The sequence below is a fragment of the Schistocerca nitens genome, chromosome 2, assembly GCF_023898315.1.
Source record: "Schistocerca nitens isolate TAMUIC-IGC-003100 chromosome 2, iqSchNite1.1, whole genome shotgun sequence".
Classification (NCBI taxonomy): domain Eukaryota; kingdom Metazoa; phylum Arthropoda; class Insecta; order Orthoptera; family Acrididae; genus Schistocerca; species Schistocerca nitens.
This window is the reverse complement of record NC_064615.1, coordinates 540,269,714-540,277,077: the sequence shown is the minus strand read 5'-3', so window position 1 is coordinate 540,277,077 and position 7,364 is coordinate 540,269,714. Positions and strand designations below refer to the sequence as shown.

The window sequence follows — 7,364 nt, the reverse complement described above, 5'->3', positions numbered from 1 at the left end:
TAGTTCTAAGTTCTAGGGGACTTATGACCTGAGATGTTGAGTCCCATAGTGCTCAGAGCCATTTGAACCATCTAACACAAGCCACATAGTTGTTTACCCCTACTTATACCTCCCAAGGAGATCACGAATGTAAAATTAGAGAGATTCGAGCGCGCACGGAGGCTTTCAGACAGTCGTACTTCCCGCGAACCATACGCGACTGGAACAGGAAAGGGAGGTAATGACAATGGCACGTAAAGTGCCCTCCGCCACACACCGTTCGGTGGCTTGCGGAGTATAAATGTAGATGTAGATGTAGATGTAGTTTCATGTGGTATGAGTACTAGTAGCAAATTTAAGAATACACACATATCTTTGTATAATATTATAAAGAATGAAAATTATCATGTAACATGTTATGTAAACGCATTATGAAGAATTTGAATAATGGTTCTTTGCATGCTACACGATACATAGTGTGTAGAATTTTGTCACATCAAATGTTTACACATACAGCATAAAATCGTAACTTAAAAACAACCAAGTCACTGAAACTTCCTGGCAGATTAAAACTGTGTGCCGACCGAGACTCGAACTCGGGACCTTTGCCTTTCGCGGGCAAGTGCTCTACCACTGAGCTACCGAAGCACGACTCACGACCGGTACTCACAGCTCTACTTCTGCCAGTACCTCGTCTCCTACCTTCCAAACTTTACAGAAGCTCTCCTGCGAACCTTGCAGAACTAGCACTCCTGAAAGAAAGGATATTGCGGAGACATGGCTTAGCCACAGCCTGGGGGATGTTCCCAGAATGAGAATTTCACTCTGCAGCGGAGTGTGCGCTGGAAACAAGTCACTGTCAAAAATTATTTACATTTGAGAATTATTTACATTTGTGAAGTTATTTTCATTTAAGTAGTTACCTCAAATTATTCATCATCTCTAACTAACATATTAAACTTTCATTAGTTAATTATTTTAAGAGTCAAAAGTTATTAGTGATAGCCATATATACAAAAAGGTACATATATACAAAATAATAAAATTAGTGCCCAAGAGAGCGCCACAAAAAATGTTTATATCTCACAAAGAGTGTATCAGTCTTTTATTCATGACCCTTATTATAAAATAATTAACAAATTCATATAAAAGGTTTCTAAAAGTTACAGTTTACTATCAGAGAAATAGATCAATTCAGTAGTGTGCTGTTCCCCTGCTCCACAGTTTTAACATTTGCAACTTGTTAGCCATTGCCTCCTGAACATTTTGCAACAGTCATTTATCACTTAGTGGATGCATTCACTACATAATAATTTTGTTTATGTTCTTGATATTTGTATTACTTTCAACTGCAACACATAGCAGAAGTCATCATACAACTTAATTTTCAGTTCACACACATAATTATTTCCCTTAACATTAACAGCTCTCATCACTAATTATTGCAAAATTAAATTTCTTTTGAAACTTCCTGTTAAAAGTCAGGTGTGTCCAGAAATACAACTGACAATTTGGTACAAATTGAGTTTCAAAAAGTACTGCCGCAGTACCGAAACTCCAAGAATAATTTTCAGTACAACTATGACTCTTTCAGAATTTAAATACTGATTTCATCAGGTGGTGTTACCAGTTTCATTATAATGACAAGATACGTGCTTGAAACATAGAGTTGGATATGATAAACCAAACTGTGTGGTCGATGTTATCTACAGTGTGGCCACACAGAGAATCTAGACTTTCCTATTAAGCTTATGTTCAAACTGCTGCCTTCTTTCCCTACTGCGCACTTCCCTCAAATGCTTATTCACCATTCCAGATCCCTCTGATCACACGGTGACCACTTAACCTTGTCTATGCCTTGCTGACATGCACAGCGACTTTGAGTCAAGCTGCATTACTATATGTGGGTGTATGCCTACTGTATACTAGCCCCAAAACACTGTACTCTGCATACTTAACTTTAATAAGATATGTGCACATCATAGTGCCATCAACAATCGTATCTCCCTCCACATACATTAAAAAAAACCATAACTTCAATTGACAGTGTCACGTCTTTACATAAAAGAAAAGAAAACCCCGTGGTCAGGCCCTGAAGACCACGCGATAGCCGTCCGACCGCCGTGTCATCCGCTGCATTCATCATTGGATGGGGCAAGGAGGGACATTGGGTCAGTGCACTGTACTCCCGGCCATTGTCAACGTTCAGACCGTTATCCCTCAGTGATGTAGCTCCTATGCTGGCATCACGACGCTGATTGCAACTGGGTTCAGTCCAGCCCCCCACCCTCCCAGAAAGCTTCCCTGGCAGTAACGGGAACCGAGCCTTCTGAACTGGCCCCCCACTCCCTCTCATGAGCGTCTGTCGCGTTGACCACTCGGCTACGGAAGTCGACACGTTTATTACATGAGCAACATAAACTTGATAGAATTACCCAACATTTACTTATTAAAAATGATGTCAGCAAGGTACCTAAAATTCATAATTACACTCGAAACAGGTGTCACATTAATCCCCAGGAACACTGCAATCAAACCAAACACTTGATAGGCTTTGAAAGAAAAAGCACACGTAAAAAAAATCCACCATAAAAACATTATTTACTAATTTCTCACCACAACTGCCCCCAAAGATCTACATGTTCCTTTGTAAAATGTATCTACGTCACAAAGAAAAAAAAATCCTTCAACCTTCACAGTACTCAGAATATCGCTTTATTTTAGCCAAGTAATGTCAGCACTGTATATCTTCCCTGATTTGACAGATCCTAGTTCCGCCACGAATTATGCAAACACTTGCGTGAAGTGCACATTACTGTAAGAGATTAGCAGAAGCTTAAGCATAGACATGAAACCCTTTCTTCTCAAACAGCTGAAATGTGTGTCGTCGATCACAGCGCTGTGTGGGCTTGCCGTATCTGCATTGAATCTGCGTGATGTTGGAATATGCTATCCTGCCGCAAGCTCTAGAATTGGCTGCCGTAGGGCAGGTGTTGTGGCTGCAGCCGCAGATGCAGTCATCTTCTCTGACATGATCGCGAGAAATTTAAATTTACTTAAGTCCCTTGAACCTCTAAATCAAAGAGGTGAGTTGGCATGATGACAAATTTGCTTATCAAAGTCGCGACAGGGATGAGAGTAGCGTCCAGGCTAAAAACCACCCCTCGCTTTCCTTCCAACTTTCGATTGCTCTTCTCAGCGCACTGTATTCGCTGAATCACTGAAAATACCTAAGTATCCCTCCAATGAGAAGATTGGAATCAAGCCCACTGTCTTTCACCAACAATTCATATACCAGAAAACCGATTACAAACGCACTTCCACACCAGAGAATGGCCAAACATCATATTCTCATGGCAAGGCAAGTATTCTTGAATTTACATAAATTTAGGTATTTTATGACTGCTCTTTGCACGGAAACTGAAGTGGAAATTTTCTCTGGTGCAGCTATGGCAACATATCAGCATTTTGGAGACCTGTCGACCAACAGGATCTAGCAGCACTTTCAGTAAGTGCTCGCTCAGACACACTATAGCAGTCTAGGAACTCGTTTCTACCAATCCATGTTCCGAAGTTATCTGTTCTGTATTGTGTGAACAGGACGCCGATGCCACCCATCTGGTGGAACCCTTTTGTCTTGCCCCGGATTATGTTGTCAAGGCCACTCTCGTTTTTACACCCACCCGTATGAAGAACTCTGTTTCTGAATCACGAGTAGCACGCCTGACCTTTGGGAAGACTATTTCTTTACCCAAAGTTGGATACGGAAAGTCTTGTAAACTCAAGTAATGACAACTTTCCCAGGTATCACAAATAAGTTGAAATAAATGTGTCTTGCTGCCCCTGACCACTTGTACAGTTATGCACGAAAACAGTTTGAACAAGGAAAGCCATAATTTTCTGAATCTAAATACACAATAAATGTTACAACCAATGCGTATGGAAATCAATATTTAAATGTGAATAACAATGCGAGTGAATGTAGTGGCATGGGTGGGCAGCTCACAGTACAATGGAAATTAGACAATATCTTGCCTTTGTATCTAACATTACTTGCATTATAGTAACAAGATAGCTTCTTTTACTGAAATCTTTTTCACAGTCTGTCTTGGTCCAAAGCATTACAAAACGAACTTACTCCTACATACTCATACTGCGCCGACGCGGACTCTCCCAGTATTTGCTGCAATAAATAACTATAAAAATCGTTGTTATTAAGCTATTTTTAAACGTTTACAGGTGTTATAAATATAAGTGATGTTAAATTAGTCAAAGTGTTAGTGAAGTAATAAATAAGATTAAACGGGTTAAGAAGCCTTTTTTCGTCTCACACCTGTAGCACGAATCCTATGCCTAATTTCACGCTCACGAATCGTAAGAAAACAGTGACTTAAACTTAAATGTAATCACCAGATTTTTTATTCAGTACCATTTCAATTTATTTATATCTGCCTGAATAGTTTCTAGGGTCCTTTGTTTACGTTTAAGTCAGTACTTAAATCAGTTTATACGATTACTGTTTTTACCATGAGTGAGAAATGTGTGACATGCCGTAGGATCGTTAGTTCCAGGGTGTGGTGTGATGGGTGAAGTAGTTTTTTTCCTTGGGGCGAATGTAGTGGTGTGGGAAATGGGCCATAAATGAGGCTCACCATTGGTACTGTAGGATCTGCAGTAGACATAGGAAAATACTGGAACAGGAAGGGAAAATAGCAGCTCTTGAAGAAGGGTGAACAGAGGTGGGAAGTGGCAACAGGTAATAGAGGGAACAGGCAAAGGAGATCACAGGACAGCTTTGTCATAAATCTTTAAAATAGATTTGACCTGTTACCTCAGTCAGAATCGGATGAGCCTCATGTAGCTGAAGCTGTAGAATGGGCACAACAAGCTTTCAAGGACTTGAAAAAGGTAGGGAAATTTGTAAAGAGAAAGGAAGTTCTCTTGTTAGGTAGTTCCCATGATAGAGATGGTGGCCAACTACTGCAGGGAAATCTAGGTCCAGAGTAACAGGTCACAAATTTTTTGAAGCCTAGTGCAGATCTGGGTCAGGTAACAGAGGATGTAGGTTCTTTATGCAAGGATTTCACAAAGGAGGGTGCCGTGGTTATAGTGGGTGGTCCGGTAAACAGCATTGACAGAGACACTGAATATTCCATTGAGAGTGACCTGGTGAATATGGCATCAGCAACGAAGCATACAAGTGTGGGATTTGTGTCTGTGTTGAGACGCTATGATCGGCCTCATTTGAACTCTTCCGTCGGGAGGGTGAACTTGGAGTGGCTGCTTAAGACGGATATACGGTCCCATATTGGTTTGATTCCTGTGGATGCTATCGATAGGTGGGACTACACTAGACGTGGCCTTCACGTCAATAGGAAAGGGAAGCGAAAACTGTCTGGGTTGATTACAGAAAACTTAATGGAGGACACTGTCACAAGTGGTAAAATACCAGTGGTTACAGGTGTCACGGGGATGGCTTTTTTAGGATAGGGAAGGGGGAAAGAAAATGAGTTTTAAGAGAGATTGGCAGACACACTCAGTTTCAGAAAACAGATGAACAGAATCAGATTTTAGCATACTGAAAGTAATCAGAAACTGCCAGTTCATCTTCGCCAAAGCAGTTATAATTCGATTACTATGCAGTATCAGCTATCTTCACTACACCAGAACATTCCGGGACTCAGAAATAAAGTTCATGAACTACTCATTTGTATCGATGGAATGAATTCATCTAACCAAATTGACATAATCTGCCTCTCTGAACATCAAGTGACCACTGGTATTGATATGTTAGACATTTCAGGATTTAAGCTAGCTTCCTACTTCTGCAGAGTAGATATGGATGGAGGAGGACTTGCCACATTTATTAAAAACTGCCATAAATTCAACAACATTGACATTAATAAATTCTGTTTAGAGCAGCATCTAGAAGCATGTGCAACAGAGGTAGAGTTCCACAACAGATCCTATATAATAGTAACTATTTACCGAGCACCTGCAGGAAATTATAATCTATTCATTAATCATCTAGGAGCTCTTTTGGGTTATTTAACAGGAAGAAACAAAGAAATTTTGATTGCTGGTGACTTTAATACAGCTTTTCTAATGCAATCTTCCAGTAATCATTTACTGCAGTTAGTAATGTTGTCTTTCAATCTAACACACACTGTAAACTTTTCAACTAGGATCACTAAATCCTCAAGGACAGCCACTGATAACATTTTTATAGACAAATCAAAGGAACAAAATCACATCATAAAACCTGTAATAAATGGACCGTCAGATCATGACATGCAGCTCCTTTGTTTTAGATGTAAATTCTAAGCAGATTATCAAGACTGCTAAATCTGAGTACAGGAGAGGAGTCAATCAACCAAAAATTGAGCGTTTTAGAAAACTGGTCAAAGATATGAACTGGAAATATGTTTAGAGTGGTCATGACATGAATGAAAAATATAACACATTCATGAACAGTATAAGTACCATGTTTGAAAACTGTTTTCCTCTAAAAGTTACTCAGATTAAATAGAAGTCTATAATAAAACCATGGATTACACAAGGACTAAAGATTTCCTGTAAGACAAAAAGGAAAATGTACCTGTCGACAAAGAATAGCTCCAATGCTGATGTTTTAGCTAAATACAAGGAATACTATAAAATATTAAAAAAAGTAATTCAGACATCTAAACAAATGCACTATGAGAAGAAGATAGCAATATCAGGGAACAAAATAAAAACAATATGGGATATAGTGAAAGAGGAGACTGGTATAACCAGAAAGGAACAGGAGCAAATAGCATTAAGGGGAGACGACACTTTAATAACCGTTGGGCATAGTGTGGCAAATCTATTTAACAAGCACTTTATATCCGTTACTGATAGAATAGGATTGTCGGGATCAGTAAATAATGCCCTTGAATATCTGAAACTAGCCTTTACAAACAGCTTCAGGTACATGGATATGGCACTCAATTCACCAAAAGAAATAACTTCCATAATAAAATCTTTAAAAGCAAAGCATTCTAGTGGTTATGATTAAATATCAACAAAGTTAATTAAGGCATGTTCTTGTGAGTTTAGTACAATTCTAAGTTACTTGTGTAGCCAGTCAATTATAACTGGGACATTTCCTGACTGGCTAAAATATGCAGATGTTAAGCCTCTATTCAAGAAAGGGTATGAAGAGATACCATCAAACTACAGATCGATTTCACTTTTGCCAGCATTCTCAAAAATTTTAGAAAAAGTAATGTACAGGCAGCTTCTCAATCATCTGACCACAAATAACATATTATCAAGTACACAGTTTGGATTTCTGAAGGGTTCTGATATCGAAAAGGCTATTTACACCTACAGTGATAATGTACTTAATTCATTAAATAACA

General features: G+C 39.1%; 1 non-coding gene across 1 annotated transcript; it reads right to left on the bottom strand.

Annotated features, from left to right (window-relative positions):
• Positions 1 to 554: 554 nt before the first annotated feature.
• Trnas-cga (transfer RNA serine (anticodon CGA)) lies at positions 555 to 629 on the bottom strand. The gene has a single exon. It is a non-coding gene; the product is annotated as a tRNA-Ser (tRNA).
• Positions 630 to 7,364: the final 6,735 nt, after the last annotated feature.